The sequence below is a fragment of the Dasypus novemcinctus genome, chromosome 11, assembly GCF_030445035.2.
Source record: "Dasypus novemcinctus isolate mDasNov1 chromosome 11, mDasNov1.1.hap2, whole genome shotgun sequence".
In the NCBI taxonomy this organism is placed as follows: domain Eukaryota; kingdom Metazoa; phylum Chordata; class Mammalia; order Cingulata; family Dasypodidae; genus Dasypus; species Dasypus novemcinctus.
In genome coordinates, this window is record NC_080683.1 from 100,905,709 (window position 1) to 100,925,675 (window position 19,967).

Sequence of the window (19,967 nt, forward strand, 5' to 3'; positions counted from 1 at the left end):
GTCTTGGGGTGGGCCTGTTGGGATTTATGGTGTTTGGGGTGTGTTGTGCTTCCTGGACATGTACATCTATCTCTCTCAGTAGATTTGGGAAGTTTTCAACCATTATTTCCTCCAACACTCCTTATGTCCCCTTTCCCTTCTCTTCTTCTTTGGGGATGCCTATATATGTATGTTTGTGCATTTTGCATCGTCATTCAGGTCCCTAAGTCCCAGCGTTTTTTTTCTATCTTTTTATCTATCAGTTCTACTATCTGTTTCATTTCAGTTGTACTGTCTTCCATGTCACTAATTCTCTCCTCTGCCTCTTCTAATCTCTGCTGCTATTTGCTGAGAGTGTATTTTTGATTTCTTGAACTCTGGTATTCATTACCATCATATCTGATACTTTTTGCATATGTCTGCAATTTTCTCTCCAAGTGTTTTCTTCATATTGTTAATCTCTTCCTTTACTTCATTAAGTTGGTCTCTAATATATGTTTTGAGATCTTTAATTACTTGTCCAATGTTCTGCTCCTCTTCCTAGTTTTTAGTTTGTTCATTGGCTTTTGCCATGTTTTCCTGGTTATTGGTTTGGTTTGTAGTTTTTTGTTGCTGTCTGGTCATCATTTTATCTTGACAGGTTTAATCAGTTCCTTAGCTTCTTTGTCTAGTCTTGGGGATTAATTAGTTGTTGTTCGTGCATAAGTGTTACATCTTCTCTTTGTCACTTTGTTCTTCCTACTCTATTTTCTTGTTGCTGGCTAAGTTCACTTTGAAGGAGAATATTAGGGCCAGGGAAAGCAAAATGAGGAAGAAAAGAAAATATATAAAGTAGTATTGGTAATAAATGTTCATAGAGCAACAATGTGAGATCTAGGAGAATGGATATTAGACTCATGTATGTTGTGTAGAGTTATAGCAGTAAGTAGAGTACCTATAATGAGACAGTCAACTGAATATGGGGAGGATTATAGTATGAATTAAAAGGTCAGTGTTTTCATGAGAGAGGGAAAGAGAAAAGAAAGACAATAATATCAAGAGTGAATAAAAGACAGAAAACAGAACAAAGGTATTAGAAATAAAAAGCCAGACAACTTGGGGGCCAAAGAAAGGGAGGTGGAATGTAAGAGAAACAGTAGATGATGGAGGATAGAAAGATGTACAGGAAAGGGGATAGTGTAGGTGGCCAAAATCAATACACACAGAAAAGAGGAAATGGAAGATGAGGAAACACAGCAAATGTGAAGTGCTCCCTGCAGCACCTCTGTCACCATTCCACCAAATCGACGTCCAGACACTTCCTGCCCTGCAAACACTGGAAACAGTCTGGTCCAGCAGGACTTTGACCCTACTCAGCTGCTTCTTTGCAGGAGAGATTATGAGGTGCACTCACTCAGATGCCATCTTGCCCCACCTCCTGATATTGGGTCTTAATCCAGATTCCTGGAAGCCTTATAAAAAGAAAGCATCTAGAAAGCCACAGAGAGGACCCCAAATATGGAATTCAGCAAGGACCAGAAAGAGAAAGGAGAGGAGACTGCCATGTGGTAGAATACCCAAGGAACTGAAGGGTTGCAGACAGCCAGAATGCTACCAACCTCTGGGGGAAGCAAGCCCTTTAGACTCTAAACAGGGAACCAATAAATTCCCATTTTTAAGTCAAAACAATTTTGTGGTTTGTGTAATAGCATCCCAGGAAGACTAAAGACACACTGGTTTCTAATGTGACTTGGCTCAGCTCCATTCCATTTCCTTGTCAGGTGATGAAGGACCGCATACAATAGATGTTTATGGACTAGATGTGGAAGTATTGAACATTGCTTCCTCTGGCATTCCATTGGCTAGACTCTGTCAACTGGGCACTGCTGACTATAGGAGAGGCTGAAAGATGTAGTCTGTATTCCTGGATAAGAGGAAATGGGTGGGCAACTTTTACTCTCTTTTCATAAGAACTCTGATAACTCTTCAATCAGCTCTTTAAGGAGTGTATTGCTTATGTTTTCTGAGAAGAAGTAATAATTAATGTTTCATGGAAATTTAATTCTTACATTCAAATAAAGAAGAATAAATACATCTTTCCTATAATTCATGCTATGTTAACACTGTTATGTGTGTACCTGACTAGTTTTTCCTGAGAGTGCTAGTAAATGTACTTTAATCAGTATAGCCATATCTCTATGACAACTGTAATATAGCTGTGATTTAATCAATTCATCTTTCCACAAATTTGCTCTCACTCTCCTCCTGTGAACAGTAAGTTAAGTATTTCTGAACATCCTGAATTTAATTAAAAAAAGGTAAACCATTCCTCTAAAATCTTTAGACTATGTTCAGTAGAGCTATAGTGAATTTGTTTTCTTTGAAGTTAGAAATCCTCTGAAATTGGGATTGTAATTTTTCACAAAATTAAAATAAGAATTTTTTTTCACATGAGATGGTCTAACTTGAAACAGTCAGAAAAGGATATTAACTTTTAAAATACTGAAAGGATTTATTTCAAAGTTTTGTTATCAAACAGAATCACAGGAAAGTTTTAGGATGTAGAACTAGAGTTTCTGCCATACTGTCAATATTTATCTAGTGTTTTAAAAACCTTTGGAGTTTTAATTTATTATTTAATCAAACAGTGATTCATGCAAAAGTCAATATAATTTTAGTCAGTACAGAGGTTTATAAATGTAAGTAAAAGTTACATTATTGTTACATAATATTTCAATTGTACTGATTACTATGAAGAATCCACTTTCTTCTTGAAAGTATTCTAGGATTTCTCTTTGTTACGATTTTTACCTCTTGCTGGTTGTGTTTGTCATGGTTTTCTAGGGGAATATAACCAACAGGAGATATCTATAAATTGTATGAGATTTTATAAAATTTTCCTAAGTATCCATGGGGATGCCCAAGTTCAAATTCTGTAGGACAATCTTCAAGCCAGGAATTCCAATGCAGGCTGTATTAGGGTTCTCTAGGGAAACAGAATCAACGAGGGATGTCTGTCAATAGTATGCCATTCTATAAGAGTCTCTCACGTAGCCATTGAGAATGCAGAAGTTCAGGTTCTGCAGGCAGGCTGCAACCAGGAGCTGCAACGAAAGTCCCATGAAGGTTTTTGACAAGTTCTGGGAGATGTTGGCTGTCCAAAGGCAAGCTGGGAAATTCTCTCTCAATGCTGGAATCACTTCTCCTTTTAAGGCATTCAGCTGATAGGCTAAGTATCATTCATTGCTGATGGCAGTCTCCCTGACTGATGTAATTGTAATCAGCTATCAATGATTTACCACTGTAGTAAAGTCAGTGGTGACTAAAGTCCATAAATGCCCTTGTATTACAGTTTGCCCAGTGCTTGCTTGACCAAACAATTGGGTACTGTTACCTGGCCGAGATGACACAATAGCCTTACCATCACAAATGTCCTCCATGAGGTCCCCAGGAGGTGTTGGCTGTTTAAAGTAGAGATGGGAATTCTCTTTCTGAATGGTGAAGTCACTTCTCCTTTTAAGGCCTTCAACTGATTAGATGAGAAGTCACTCATTTCTGATGACAGTCTCCTTACTTGATTTTAGATGTAATCAGCCATATATGTAATCAACTCATTGATGATTAAAGTGCATGAAATGTCTTTGTATTACAATTAGCCCAGTGCTTGCTTGGCCAAACAAGTGGGCATCTTTACCTGGCCAAGTTGAAACATTAGACTAGCTATCACAGCTGTCATCCTAGATATTTTTTTTTCCTTTGTGCTCTTGTGTTATATTAACTTTACCTTGAATTTCATTTCCTTAACTCTTTGAACTCTTTTGTTTTGTTTTGTTTTAGACTCAACCTTAAGGGTTTTTATTTTTTGTTCCCTGAAAGGGTACATGGGAGGTAAAATTCCAGACTTTTTGCAACTCACTGAAGTGTGTTCATTTTGTTTTCACATGTGATTGATAGTTATGCTAGATATAGAGTTGTGAGTTCAAAATCATTTTCCTTTAGTACTTTCAAACCATCATTTCTGAAATCAATTGTTTCTGATAAGCTAGACTCCAGACAAATTCCTGTCACCTTATAGTTAGTTCCATATTCTCTGCAAATGATTTTTAGGATCTTTCTAGATTTTTGACATTCACAATCATACATCTGGGAGTAGACCTTTCTTAAATATCAGGCCCTTGAATTTTTCAGTTAGGAAAAGATGGACTTTTTCCTCTCAAGTTCTCTCATTCCCTTTTCTGGTGCTCTTGTAATATGGACTTTTTATCTGTGTCCTAATCCTCTCTGTAATGTAATGTTTCTGTTTCTTGATCACAGGTATTTGTCTGATTAAAATTAAATTTTTTTTTTAAAAGCTAACAGAACTACTGTACAATAGGGCAACTAGGATATTGAAATTGATCAGGATACAGAATGTTTCCAATACAAGGATTCCTTACATTTCTCTTTCTTAGCCCTACATACTTCTGTCCTGCCCTCATCCTCTTCTTAACCCCTAGCAACCACTAATTAATTCTCCATTTGTATAATTTTGTCATTTCAAAAATTTTTTGCAAATGGAATCATGTATCACCTTTTGGGATAAACTTTTCTTAAAAAATTAAGCATAATTCTTTGAGATACATCCAGAGACTCATGTATCAATAGTTAGCTTCTTTTATTGATGAGTCATATTCCTAGTATTCCATAGGATGGGTTACCACGTTTTTAACCATTCACCCATTGAATGGCATTTGAGTTGCCCAATTTTGGATTATCATGAATAGAGCTGTATATTTGTGTACATGATTTGTCTGAACATAAGTTTTCATTTATGTGGGAAAAATGCTCCCAAGTATAATTGTTGGCTTGTATGGGAAGTGTATCTTTAGTTTTATAAAAAACTGCCAACTGGTTTCCAGAGTGGATTACCATTTTACATTCTTACCAGAAATGTACAAGTGATTGAACTTCTGGAGAATTCTTGCCAGCATTGGGTTTTGTCACTATTTTTTGCTTCAACAATTGATTTTGGTTTCAATTTGTATACCCTTGTCTAATGATATTGCATAACTTTTCATATGTTTATGTGTTGACAGGATATCATCTTTAGTGAAATGTTCATGTTTTTGTTCATTTTCTAATTGGTTGTTTCATTGTTGAGTTTTGAGAGTTCTTTACATGTTCTAGATATTAGCCCTTTGTTGGATATGTGGTTATCTAATAGTTGCTCACAGTGTGTAACTTGTCTTTTCATCCTAACAGGGCTATTCATAGTGCAAGAGTTTTTAATTTTGCTAAGCTTCAATTGATTAATTTTTCCTTATATGGATCATACTTTGGGTATCAAGTCTAAGAACTCTTTGCATAGCCCTAGATTGCAAAGATTTTCTTTTAGTTCTTTGTTACAAAAAGTTTTGAAGTTTTTAAATTTAAATTTCAGTACATGATCCATTTTGAGTTAATTTTTGTATAAGGTATAAGAATTAGGTCAAGGTTCTTTTTTCTTCTTTTTTTTATGGATGTCCAGTTGCTTTTGCACTATTTGTTAAAACTATACTTTATCAAAAATAAGCTGGGCATATTTGTGTAGGCCTATTTCTGGGTTCTCTATTCTGTTTCATTGACATATATCTTTCCTTCTATCACTACGACAGAGACTTGATTACTATAGCTACAAAAGACCTGAATCAGGTAAATGAGTCCTTCTACTGTATTATTCTTTCTCAAAATTGTTCTCTAGCCATTTTAATTCATGAAATTTTTAGAATAATATTGTTTACATCTAAAAGTATTTTGCTGGGAGTTTGATAGGAACTGCATTAATCCTGTATAGCATTTTGGCAGAACTGACATCTTTACTCGGCTGAGTCTTCCAATTCATGAACCTGGTATGGTCCTCCATTTATTTAAATCTTATTGGATTTCTTTCATTAACACTTTGTAATTTTCAGCATACAAGTTCTATAAATGTTTTGTTCAATTTATACATAATTATTTTTGAGTGATTGTAATGGTAGTGTATTTTAATATTTGTGTCCATATGTTCATTGCTAGTATAAAGAAATATAGTGGATTTTTAATTTTTTTTGTTATCCTGTGATATTGATGAAATATTTTTCAGTTCTAGGAATATTTGTAGATTCCTTGGGATTCTCTACATAGACAGTGATGGCACATGCACATAGGGGCAGTTTCATTTCTTCCTTTTCAATTTGAATGATTTTTATTTCCTTTCTTGCTTTATTGCACTGGATAGAACTTCAGCATTATGTGGAATAATGGTAGTGAGACTGGACATCCTTGCCTTGTTCCTGATCTTAGAGGAAAAGCATTCATTCTTTTACAATTCATTATAATGTTAAATGTAAGTTTTTGTAGATGGTCTTTATCAGGTTAAAGAAGTTCCCACTGTTCATATTTTTCTGAGTTTTTGTCATGAGTTGATGTTCAATTTTGTCAAATACTTTTTCTGCATTCACTGATAAGATCATGTGATTTTCTTCTTTAGTCTGTTAATAAGATGGATTACATTGATCACTTTTCAAATTCTGAACAAGCCTATAACTCTTGATTAAACATCACTTGTCATTATGAATACTTTTTATCTATATTGCTGAATTCTATTTGCTAATATGTATGTATTTTTCAAACAAATCAATTTTATTGGTACATATTAATAAAGTGTACAATTTATCCAAAGTGTACAATCAATGATATTTGATATAATCACATAGTTGTGCATTCATCACTTCAATCATTATTAAAGCATTTTCATTATTTCAATAATAATAATAATAAAAACAGATACACAAACAAGAAAATTCCTCACCTCTCAATCTCTGTTTCCCTTAGTATACATAGCTGCTATTTCTGGCTATTCTTGCACAATTATTTATTTGTTTATTAAGCAGGTTTTTTGAGATATATTCACATACCATATGAAGTATATAATCAATAATTTTTAGTATAATCACAATATTGTACATTAATCATCTAAAAATTTTTAAAACAATTTCATTACTCCAAAAAAGGAAGACTCCACACCCCTTAGCATTCCTTCCTGAGCCCTACATAACCACTAATCTAATTTCATCTTTACAAATTTGATTTATATTTACATTTTGTATAAATGGAATCATATAATATGTAGTGCTCTGTATCAGGTCTCCTTCACTTAGTATAATGTTGGTTTTTTTGGTCTGATATTAACATTTTGTATTATTAACCTATGTTTGTTCAGCTTCAAAGAAAAATGCTCTTATATATGAAATTTTACTCATAATCATATTTCACATAATAGATTTATAATTCACATAATATATTTAGTTTATAATAAGGCAATCATACAGTATTTATTCTTTTTTGTGTTTGGCTTGCTTCACTCAACATAATGTCTACCAGTTTCATACATGTTGTCATGTTTCATGACTTTGTTTCTTCTTACTGCTGCATAATAGTCTATTGTGTATATACTCCACAATTTTTTTACCCATTCATCAGTTGATGGATACTTGGGTTGTTTCCAACTTTTGGCTATTGCGAATAATGCTGCTAAGATCATTGGTGTGCAGATGTCTATTCACATCACTGCTCTCAGTGCTTCTAGGTATATACCTAGCAATGGTATTGCTAGGTCCCATGACATGTCTATATTCATTGTCCTTAGAACTGTCAAACAATCTTCCACAGTGGCTGTACCATTCTACATTCCCACCAACAATGAGTAAGTGCTCCTACTTCTCCGTATCCTCTTAAACATTTACAATTTTCCGATTTTTTAATAGTGGCCAGTCTAATAGGTGTGAAATGATATCTCATTGTAGTTTTGATTTGTGTTTCCCTAATTGCTAGTGATGTTGAACATTTTTTCATGTGTTGCTTTACCATTTGTATTTCTTCAATGGACAATTGTCTTTTGCCCATTTTTTCATTGGGTAGTTTGTCTTTTTATTGTTGAGTTGTATGATTGCCTTATATTAGTATATCATCTGATTTGTAATTGCCAAATATTTTCTCCCATTGAGTCGGCTGCTTTTTCACCATTTTGACAAAGTCCTTTGAGGACCAGAAGTGTTCAGTTTTGAGGAGGTCTCAAGTATCTATTTTTTCTTTTGTTATTTGTCCTTTTTGCCTACCACAAGATCTTGAAGATGTTTTCTTACATTTTCTTCTAGGAGTTTCATGGTTGTTTTTCTATTTAGGTCCTTGATCCATTTTGAGTTAAATTTTGTATAAGGTGTGAGTAGGGGTCTTCTTCCTTTTTGATCTGGATATCTAGTTCTTCCAGCACCATTTGTTGAATAAACTGTACTGGCCCATCTGGGTGGACTTAATAACCTTGTCAAAAATCACTTGACTATAGATGTGAGGGTCCATTGGTCAATCTTATTGTCCTTATGCCAGTCCCGTGCTGTTTTTTTATCACTATAGCTAAGTGATATGCTTTAAAGTCAGGAAGTGAGAGTCCTCCAAATTTGTTTTTCTTTTTAAAGACATTTTTGGCTACTCAGGGCCCCTTACCCTTCCAAATAAATTTGAATTGGCTTTTTGATTTCTGCAAAAAGGCTGTTGGGATTTTTATTGGGATTGTATTGAATCTGTAAATCAGTTTGGGCAGAATTGACATCTTAATGATATTTAGTCTTCCAGTCCATGAACACAGAATGTTCTTCCATTTATTTGAGTCATGTTCAGTTTCTTTTAGCAATGTTTTGTAGTTTTCTGATTATAGGTCCTTTATTCCTAAATATTTGATTGTTTAAGCTGCTATTACAAATAGAATTTTTTTTTTCTGATTTCCTTCTCAGAATGCACATCAGTAGTGTATAGCAACACTTGATTTTTGTGTATTAATCTTGTATCCTGCCACTTTGCTGAACTTGTCTATAATTTTAGTAGCTTTATTGTGGATTTTTCAGGATTTTCTGGATATGGGATCATGTCATCAGTGAATAGTGAGAGTTTTACTTTTTCCTTTTCTATTTAGTTGCCTTTTATTTCTTTGTCTAGCCTAATTGCTCTAGCTAGAACTTCTAGTACAATAATGAAAAATAATGGTGACAGTGGTCATCCTTGTTGTATTAGTCAGCCAAAGGGGTGCTGATGCAAAATACCAGAAATTGGTTGGTTTTTATAAAGGTATTTATTTGGGGGTAGGAGCTTAGAGATATCAGGCCATAAAGCATAAGTTACTTCCTTCACCAAAGTCCATTTTCACATTTTGGAGCGAGATGGCTGCTGTGTCTATGAGGGTTCAAGCTTCCTGGGTTCCTCCCTTTAAGGGTCTTGTTTTTCTTTGGGCTCAGGGTTCCTCTCTTCCCAGGGCTTCCTTCTCTTTCCTCTGTGTACTTACTTCCTGGGGCCGCAGCTTAAGGCTTCAGCATCAAACTCTGACATCAAAACTACAACATCAAAAACCCTCAACTCCATCCTTTGCCTTGCCTTTTATCTGTGAGTCCCACCCACCAAGGGGTGGGAACTCAGTGCCCTAATAATGTGGCCCAGTCAAACCCCTAATCACAGCTTAATCATGCCCAGGTTCAGACCAGTTTACAAACACAATCCAATATCTGTTTTTGGAATGCATACTTGTATCAAACTATTACACTTTGTCTTGTTCCTGATCTAATCAGGAAAGCTTTCATTCTTTCACTTTTGAGTTCAATGCAAGCTGTAGGTTTTTCATATATGCACTTTACCATATTGAGAGAGATTCCTTCCATTCCTATCTTTTAGTGTTTTAATCAAGAAAGGGAGCTGTATTTGTCACATGCTTTTTTGGCATCAATTGAGAGGATCATGTGGTTTTTCTTCTTCAATTCATCAGTGTGGTTTATTTATTTATTTAAAGATTTATTTATTTCTCTCCCCTCCCCCCCCACCCTGGTTGTCTGTTCTCTGTGTCTATTTGCTGCGTCTTGTTTTTTTGTCCGCTTCTGTTGTTGTCAGCGGCACGGGAATCTGTGTTTCTTTTTGTTGTGTCATCGTGTTGTGTCACCTCTCCATGTGTGCGGCACCATTCCTGGGCAGGCTGCACTTTCTTTCGCACTGGGCGGCTCTCCTTACAGGGCTCACTCCTTGCGCTTGGGGCTCCCCTACACGTGGGATACCCCTTTGTGGCATGGCACTCCTTGCGCACATGAGCACTGCGCATGGGCCAGCTCCACACGGGCAAGTAGGCCCGGGGTTTGAACTGTGGAGCTCCCATGTGGTAGATGGATGCCCTAACCACTAGGCCAAGTCCGTTTCCCAATGTGGTTTGATAGACTAATTGATTTTCTTGTGTTGAACCACCCTTGCACTCCTGGAATAAAACTTACTTGATTGTGGTGTATAATTCTTTTAATGTGCTTTTGAATTCTGTTTGCAAGAATTTTGTTGGGGATTTTGCATCTATATCATTAAAGATGTTGGTCTGTAGTTTTGTTTTTTTTTCACAGAATCTTGATCTGATTTTGGTATTAGGGTGATGTTGGCATCATAGAATGAGTTTGGTAGCATTCTTTCCTGTTCAAATTTTTGGAAGAGCTTGAGCAAGATCAGTATTAGGTAGTCTTGAATGGTAGAATTCATCTGTGAAGCTTCCTGGTCCTGTGCTTTTCATCTTTGGGAAGTTTTTGATGACTGTCAATTTCTTCTCTTGTGATTGGTTTGTTGATGTGTTTTATTTCATCTGGGGTGAGTGTAGGTGGTTTGTGTGTTTCTAGGAATTTGTCCATCTTGTCTACATTTTCTAGTTTTGTGGCATACAGTTGTTCATAGTATCCTTTTATGATCTTACTTATTTCTGTGGGGTCAGTGGTAATGTTCCACCTCTCATTTCTGGTTTTTATTTATTTGTGTCTTCTCTCTTTTTCTTTGTCAACCTAGCTAAGGGTTTGAGATTTTATTGATTTTCTGAAGGAACCAACTTTTGGTTTTGTTGATTCTCTCACTTTTTTTTTTTTTGTTCTTGATTTCTTTTATTTATTTATTTCCTTCTGCTTAGTTTGAGATTAGTTTGCTGTTCTTTTTCTACTTCCTCCAGGTGTGCAGTTAGGTCTTCAATTTTAGCTCTTTCTTCTTTTTTAATGTAAACATTGAGGGCTATAAATTTTCCTCTCAGCACACTGCCTTTACAGTGTCCCAGCCGTTTTGATATGCTATGTTCTCATTTTCATTCATATCAAGATATTTGCTGAACTGAATTCCCTTGTAATTTCTTCTTTGACCCACTGATTATTTAAGAGTTATTGCTTAATCTCCATGTATTCATGAATTTTCCCTTTATCCATCCATTATTGATTTCTAGATTCATTCTGCTATGTGAATGTATTTTGTATAATTTCTATCTTTTAAAATTTATGGAGACTTGTCTTGTGACACAACATATGGTCTGTCTTGGAGAAGGATCTATGGGCACTTGAAAAGACTGTATATCCTGACGTTTTGGGGCACAATGCTCTATAGTTGTCTGTTAGGTCTAGTTCATTTATCATATTATTCAAGCTCTCTGTTCCTTTCTTTATCCTATGTCCAGATGTTTTATCCAATACTGAGAATGGCGTATTGAAGTCTCCAACAATTATTGTAGAGACATCTGTTTCTCCCTTCAGCTTTGCCAGTGTGTGCCTCATGTATCTTGGGGCCCTGATACATAATGCTTAATAAAGTTATTTCTTCTTACTGAATTACCCCCTTTTATTGATATATAATGACCTTCTTCATTCCTTATAACAGTTTTGTATTTAAAATCTATTTTGTCCAATATTGGTATCTCTGCTCCAGCTCTTTTTTTGGTTACTATTTGCATGGAATATCTTGTACCAACCATTCACTTTTTTAAAAAAGATTTATTTATTTATTTATTTATTTATTCCCCCCTTGCAGCTTGTTCCTTTTCTTTTGCTGTCCCTTCTTTGTGTCCATTATGGCACATTTTTTTCTGTATCTACTTGTCTCCCTTTTGTTGTGTCATCTTGCTGCACCAGCTTTCTGCAGTGCACAGGCTGTCAGCTCTCCGTGGCACACAGGCCAGCTTTGCCTTCACAAGGAACCCCTGGGACCCGAACCCAAAGCTTCCCATATGGTAGAAAGGAACCCAACTGATTGAGCCACAGCCACTTCCCCCAACCATTCACTTCTAACGTGCCTCTGTCCTTACATCTGAAGTGAGTGTCTTGTAGACAACACATAAATGGCTTATTTTTTTTTTTTTTCCATTCTTTCAGGCTCTGTCTTTTGATTGGGGAGTTCAAGCCATTAACATTCAATATTATTATTGTAAAGGCATTACTTACTTCGTCCATTTTTGACTTTGGCTTTCTTTTGTCATATCATACCATTGTCTATCTTTTTACCCTTTAATTTACCCTTTCTAATAATCTTTACCTCTACACTCTTCTCCAAGTCTCTCACTCTTATTTTTTCCTTTCAAGCTGCTACATTCCTTTTAGTATCTCTTGTAATCCTGGTCTTTTGGTAACATATTCTATTAGTTTTTGTTTGTCTGTGAAGACTTTGAACTCCCCTTAATTTTTGAAGGATAACTTTGCCAGATACAGAATTCTTGGCTGGCACTTTTTCTCTTTCAGTATCTTAAATACTTCATATCCCTTTCTTTTCTCCTCCATGGTTTCTTATATTGATATTTATGTTTTTCATAAGGATCAGGAAGTTTTCATTCATTATTTCCTCAAATATTCATTCTGCCCCTTTTCCATTTATTCTCCTTCTGGTACACTGATAATGCACTGATAATATGTTTTTGCAGTTCACATTGTCATTCAGTTCTCTGAGACCCTGTTCTATTTTTCCCATTCTCTTCTCTTTCTGCTGTCCTGTATTTTCCAGTTCAGATGTTCTGTCTTTGAAATCACTGATTCTATCTTTGAGCCATTCAAATCTGCTCTTATATGCTTCTAATGTATTTTTAATCTCATCCATCATGTCTGTCATTTCCATAAGGTCTATTACTTTTCTTTTCAAACTTTCAAATTGTTCTTTATGCTCACACATTGTCTCCTTAATATACTTTTTCTCTTTAGTCATATTTTCTTTCAATTCTTTAAATTGATTTAGGAGAGTTGTGTGATTATCATTGATTAATTGTCTTAAATCCAGTAACTCTTCAGGATATTTGGTTTGTTCCTTTGGTTGGGCCATCTCTTCCTGTTTTCTAGTATGGCTTGTAATTTTTTGCTGAAGTTTAGGCATCTGAATATGTTGATGCATTTATGCTGGTGGACAATTTCTCTCTTTTGCCTATTATTATTTTTTCACAGCTCTTCTTTGATATTGGTTTCAACTATTCCTAGGTCTTTAAAATTGCCCTGCTTAAGTTATCAGAATTGTGTCAGGGACTCACTAATAGGGTACAGATTTTCTCCCAGAAGTTAGAGAATAGAGAGACCTAACTGCAGTTTTTCTTTCTCCTTGCAATTTCCAGACAGGTCAGCAGATGGTGTTATTTGGTACACTTTTCCATGAAGATGTATCTCTCTTTTTTTTTTTTTTTCGGTCTGGCCTGAGTAGAGATTCAAATTGGACTCTGCTGATGAAATTCACTGAAGAAAAGCCCCCCAATTTCCTCTTCTTTTCCCCTTGTAACAGCTGTCAGGGAGGAAGATGTTTCTTCCCCTCTCAGGCAGCTGCAATGAGCCAGAGGTTTTATACTTGCTTACTATGTTGGAGTGGGGGAGGAGAGCCTTTTCTGGTGGTGGGGAAATTGAGTAACTCAGTTTGTTGTTTTGGGTTTTTCTCCCTCTGTTCCTTACCCTCTTGGGATTTGTGAAGCTGGTCTGCTGACACCCAAAGCAGGACCCCTGGGTAAGTCTAGCTTCTTTCTCTATTGTTTTTGTGAGAGAGCTTAGCCTTGTCTGCCTAATCCAACTCCATGTTCTGTAAGCTCCAGCTCTGTGTTTTTAACAGTGCCTATTTGCTAATATTTTAAAAAGAATTTTGCATCTATTTGCATGAGGGATATTAGTCTATAGATTCCCTTTCTTGTACTCCTTTTAGTTTTATTATCAGGATAATACTACTTTCTTAAAATGAAATGGGAAGTGGTTTATCTCCTTCCATTTTCTGGAAGAGGTTGTGTAGAATTGGTGTAATTCTTCAGATGTTCGGTAGAATTCTTAAAATGAAACCATCTGAAATAGAAATTTCTTTTTTGTGCTTAAAAATGATTGCAATTTCAACTTCCTTAATAGTTTATTACTCAAATTATTAATTTTATATGCAATGACTTGTGGTAGTTTCAATTTTTTTGTGTGGAACTGTTTCATGTAATATAATATGTCAAATTTAGGTCTTGTAAAGCTGTTCTTAGCACTCTATTGTTTTCCTTTTTGATTTCTGCAGGGCATGGAGTGATGTGATATACCTTGATTTATTCCTGAATTTGGTAGTTAAAGTATTCTTTTTTCTTTGTCTCTCTTGCCAGACTTTGTCAGTTTTATTGATCTTTTCAAAGAACCATCTGTTTTTTCTTTTCTTTTTTTTGCAGTTTCATTAATTTCTGACCTTTTTAATTTCCGTCCTTCTGCTTTCCTGGGTTTATGTTATACTCCTTTTACTAAGTTCTTGACATGGAAATTTAGATGACTGATTTGAGATTTCCTGTTTTCGAATGCAAGTAGTCAGTTTTTTAAATTTCCCACTCAGCACTGATTTAGCTGTGTTTCATAAGATATATTTTTATTTTCATTCAGTGCAATGTATATTTTTTATTTTCCAAGAGCCTTTGTTTTCGACACACAGATTATTTATTTTACAAATGTCTAGAGATTTTTTCTGTTATCTCTCTGTTATTGGTTTCCAGTTTGATTAGAAGAACAATTGTGTTCATTAAACAAACTGTATGATTCATTTCTTTTACATTTGTTCAGGTTTGCTTTATGGCCTATGATGTAATCAATCTTAGTATATGTTCCATGGGAACTTGGAAAGGATTTGTATTTTGCTATTGTTCTATGACGTGTCCTATAAATGTTGACTAGATGCTGTTGATTGATGGCATTTGAGTTCTTCTATATCCTTGCAGATTTTTGTATCTACTTGTTTTATCACTTATTCAGTGATGGAATTTGAAGTCTCAAACTATACTTGTAGATTTGTCCATTTCTCTTTTCAGTTCTATCAGTTTTTGTTTTTTTGTTTCACATATTTTGCAGCTGTTATTTTGGTGCGTACACATTTAACATTGCTATGACTTCTTTGTGGATTGCCACTGCCTCACTTTCTTGGCAAAAATCCAGAGGTTTGTCCTCATATTCATTTGGTGATGATGTCAAAAAACAAATGCTTTCGCACACTTTGCATGGAGATGTGGTGGTATGACCACTGTAGTTAGATGGTAGTGGCCCTAAAAGTTTTCCCATCCCAATCCCTGAAAACTGAAAATACTGCCTTATGTGGAAAAATGGTTCTTTGCAGATGTGATTACACTAAGAATCTTGAAATGGGAAGCTTTTCTTGGATTGTTTGGGTGGGCCCTAAATAAATCACAAATGTCCTTATAAAAGAGAGTCAGCATTCAGATGTAGCCCAGTGGTTGAGTACCTGCCTCCCAGATATGAGGTCCTGGATTCAATTCCCAGTATCTCCTAAAAAAAAAGAAAAAGAAAAAAGCAGAGGGAGATCTTACACAGATACAAGAGGAGGAGACAGTATGATCATAGAGGCAGAGATTGGAGTGATGCCACTAGAAGCTAAGGAATGAAGGTGGCCACCAGAAGCTGGAAGAGGCAAGGAACAGAATCTCTCCTGGACCCTCCATAGGGAGTGCAGCTTTACTGACACCTTGATTTTAGCACAGGGAAACAGCATTCATAGTTCTGTCATCCAGAACTTTGAGAAAATAAATTTCTGTTGTTTTAAGCCTCTACATTTGTGGCAATTTGTTATAGTGGTCACAGGAAACTATTATACAAGGGAGGAGAATTTTATATCTAGCAAAATTGTATATGCACTTATCCTTTGACTCAGCAATCCTATTTCCAGAAATGTGTGTATGTATATGTACATATATGTCTCTATATTCTTTCCAGACAATTTTACCTCATCTAATTTCAACTACTAACTCAGTTGTTCCTCTAGTGTTCAGAAAGATACACAGATGAACACAAACTACTTAAGTGGCATAGGAAAATATAACTAATGTAATTCATGGACTATAGTTAACTATAGTTAACAACATTGCAATGTTCTGTAGCAAAAACAAAGTTGGTACTATATTAATGCTAAAGATCAAAAAATGAATATGGGCTCTTCATTTTTTCATGATAAAATAATTGTATTCCTGTCTCACAATACCAAAGCCCATATTCATTTTTTGATCTTTAGCATTAATATAGTACCAACTTTGCTTTTGCTACAGAACATTGCAATGTTGTTAACTATAGTCCATGAATTACATTAGTTATATTTTCCTATGTATTATCACATTCTTAAAACCCTGTAATAGAATGTCTTGAAGCCAATTATTATCTAGTTTATCATCATAGAGTGGTAGAAATGAAGTCTAAGAGTCAATGCTTTTACTTTCACACGGGGTCTAAAAGAGAAGTTATTATTCCTGTATGTAACAATATTTTTTGGTATGTTTTAAAATATGAATCTGGAGATTTTTTCCTAAGGAGAAATATGGTATAACTTTGTTTCAAAACATCAAAATTACTGACATTTACTAGGAAATCAGTAGAGACAGAACTAAATTAGTTAATTAAGGCTGAGAAAAATAGATTTATTTGCAACTGGCTAGTGATTTGGGCAGGGAGGCAACATTATTATCTGATATTAAAAGGAAATCTCAGAGATATGCCTCCTGTCAGTCCATTATTTCATCTACCATGGTTAAAACAGGAATGGAGATCAGCTTCATGGTGGATTATTGCTATACATAAAACTTGGAGAGCTTATTTAGTCAGTGAAAGTGAAGTAAAAACTACTTTATTGTAAATTAGTAGAAGTATTGTGTTCTAACCGCATAAATATTTAGATCTGGGGAGGATCTTAATTCAAAGAAAAAGTAAAGCGATGTCATTGCTGTACAGAAACTCAAGAGAGGCATGGGCAGAACTGAGCAGCACCACGGAGAGCTCCCAGGGACTCAGTTTTCTGCTTTGCACTTCTGGTTTTCTCCGGTCATCGTCGCTTCTCTACCTCATGGAACAGGTCGTGATACTTGCAGAAATAGAGATTTTTCTCTCATTATTCCTGAATATCACAGTTTATGTGTTTGAATTAAGCTACATTTTACAATTGGCCCAAGATTCTCTCTGTAAAACTCCTTTTCCTTTATTATTTAGTTCCTGTCCTGGGGGTTAGTAGAATTGTTTCCTGCAAACACATGCATTGACCTTGGGAGGAGAATTATCCTATCCCTTCTTTTTGCCATCTAAGGCTTCCTATGATGTTAAATATGACCCAATTTCATAGATAAAAAATGTTCTTAAGTTGACTGTGTGTATAGAGAACTGACACACTGTGATTTGCCTTTCATTGTGAGGCTATGTGGGAAAGAAAGAGATTGTTTCCCTTAACCTAAGCAAGCTTCTGGGAGAATCGTGTGATTATCTGCTCTCTTTGTAGAAAGTTGTTTGGAGAACAATAATTAGGATATAGTCAAAAGCAAAGTTACTTCTCATCCTAACGATTGCCAGGCTGGGTGAGGTATTACAGTCAAACATTCCTAGAATTGAATCGTGTTTCTGCCACACACAGATCTCAATTTTGAATAGACTATTAATCTGACTCAGTCTTTGTTTCCACATCTAAAGAAATGGGGTTAATACCTTCCACACAGTATTATTATGAGGATTAGACAAGATAACATATATGAGAGAGATTGACATAGTGACTATTACAGAGAAGACACTTGATTGAAGTCAGTCCTGCCCACAGAGTTATTCCCTGATCTGTGTTCCAGAAGAGAATCTAACTAAATTTATGTAATAAGATCACCTCTTTAGACTGAAGAGATCTATAACCCAAAATATGATTGTTATGTAAAGGAATTAATCAGCTTACCTTGGCAGGCCATACAAAACTTACCACAGTAGTTTTGTTGGAAGAAATTCCTTCATTTTCTGCAACTGATTGGCCGTTTTTTAATAAAAAACCATATAGCATTTTCTCTTTTAAGTTTATAATCCCTAGCTCTTGTCTTCCAAGTTGTCAGATAATTGATCAAATATGAGTATAATATTTACCTTAATTTCTCTTTCTTCCATGACAAATATAACACAATGGGTTGGCTTAAACAACAGGAATTAATAGGCTCATAGTTTCAGAGGCTAGAATGCTTTCCTCCTTCTGGGATTGCATTCTTTGGCTTTCCCATCAGAAGGCAATACATATGGTGATATCCTCTGCTTTCTCTTCAAGATTCCCACTGAATTCTGGCTTCTGGCTCCTCCCCATGGCTTTCTCTTTATAAGGCCTCCAGTCATAGGATTAAGACCCATCCTTATTCAGTTGATTACACTTTAACTAAAAATAACATCTGCAAAATGTCCTATTTATTTTATTTATTTATTTATTTATTTATTTATTCCTCTCCCCTTACCCTCCACCCCGGTTGTCTATTCTCTGTGTCTATTTGCTGTGTCTTCTTCTTTGTCCGCTTCTGTTTTAGTCAGCGGCATGGGAATCTGTGTTGTTTTTTTTTGTTGCATCATCTTGTTGTGTCAGCTCTCCATGTGGGCAGCACCATTCTTAGGCAGGCTGCACTTTCTTTCGCCTGGGCAGCTCTCCTTACAGGGCGCACTCCTCGCGTGTAGGGCTTCCCTATGCGGGGGACACCCCTGCGTGAAAATGCCCTTTTTATAAAGGGTTTACACTCACAAAAATGAGATTAAGACTGAGAATGTGTTTTTCTCTGGGTACATAACATAGTCTTCCATGATAGGGATTGACTCTTTAAAAATAATGAAACTCATTGTTTATTGCTAGGAGATAAGACTCTTGGGGAATTCATTCTTGGGAATATCACAGATATCTTCTGCAGAAACCACCTGGAAGGCTTTGCATAGAGATGGATCAATTTACATCTTACACCTCACTGTTTTCAGTAAGATGGTGGGTGCCTCAATTTCAAGAACAGCACTAAATTTATCTGTATATTTCCATTGTTTAACACAGTGTGCAACTTAGATTTCATTCATTGAAATGATTTCTTGCTTACTTCATTTGCCAGTTATTCATATGGATGTTAATTAATCCACAATTCTGTAACTGTCACACGGTTAGAAATCTCCGTGATTACAATAGAAGATCTATATGATAATCTACTTTGAGATACAGGCTTTAAAAAAAAAAGATTTATTTATTTATTTATTTCCCCCCTTCCCCCTCCATTGTTTGCTCTCTGTGTGTTCTTCTGTATCTGCTCGTATTCTCATTAGGCAGCTCTGGGAACTGATCCTGGGACCTTCAGGAGTGGGAGAGAGGTGATCATTCTCTTGTGCCACCTCCGCTCCCTGGTCTGCTGTGTCTCTTATTGTCTCTCCTCTGTGTGTCTTTTGTTGTATTATCTCGCTGCATCAGCTCTCTGCATGGGCCAGCACTCCTGCACGGGCCAGCACTCTGTGCAGGCCAGCACTCTGCATGGGCCAGTTCGCCACATGAGGAGGCCCTGGGTATTGAGCCCTGGACCTCCTATATGGTAGATGGGAGCCCAATTGCTTGAGCCACATCCACTTCCCATACAGGCCCTTTAGTTAAAATAATATGGGAACATAGAGTTACATTTTTGCTTTGGAACATTAAGGATAAGATATATTATTAATGGAACTATCACGAAGCCATATTCTGGTAGGTTATAATTATCCCAATTGCAATCAGCTGTGAATTGCAATTTTGGGGTCTCAGTGTGAGCAATAGTCAATTCTCTAAACCGCTGAAGAAAATGCACGTTTATTTTCCTAATTTAGATTCTTCTCTCCCCATATCACCACCATAAGACTCTTATAGAATTTTCCTGGATGAGAATATGATTTCTGAATTTAATTAAATACCTCTGAACTACTAAGCATGGATTTAATATT

The 19,967-nt window shown here is 35.7% G+C and overlaps 1 protein-coding gene across 2 annotated transcripts in view; it reads left to right on the forward strand.

The window, feature by feature from the left end:
- Positions 1 to 19,967, forward strand: part of CLVS2 (clavesin 2) — a 106,402-nt gene that overhangs the window by 41,165 nt on the left and 45,270 nt on the right. The window lies entirely within an intron of this gene.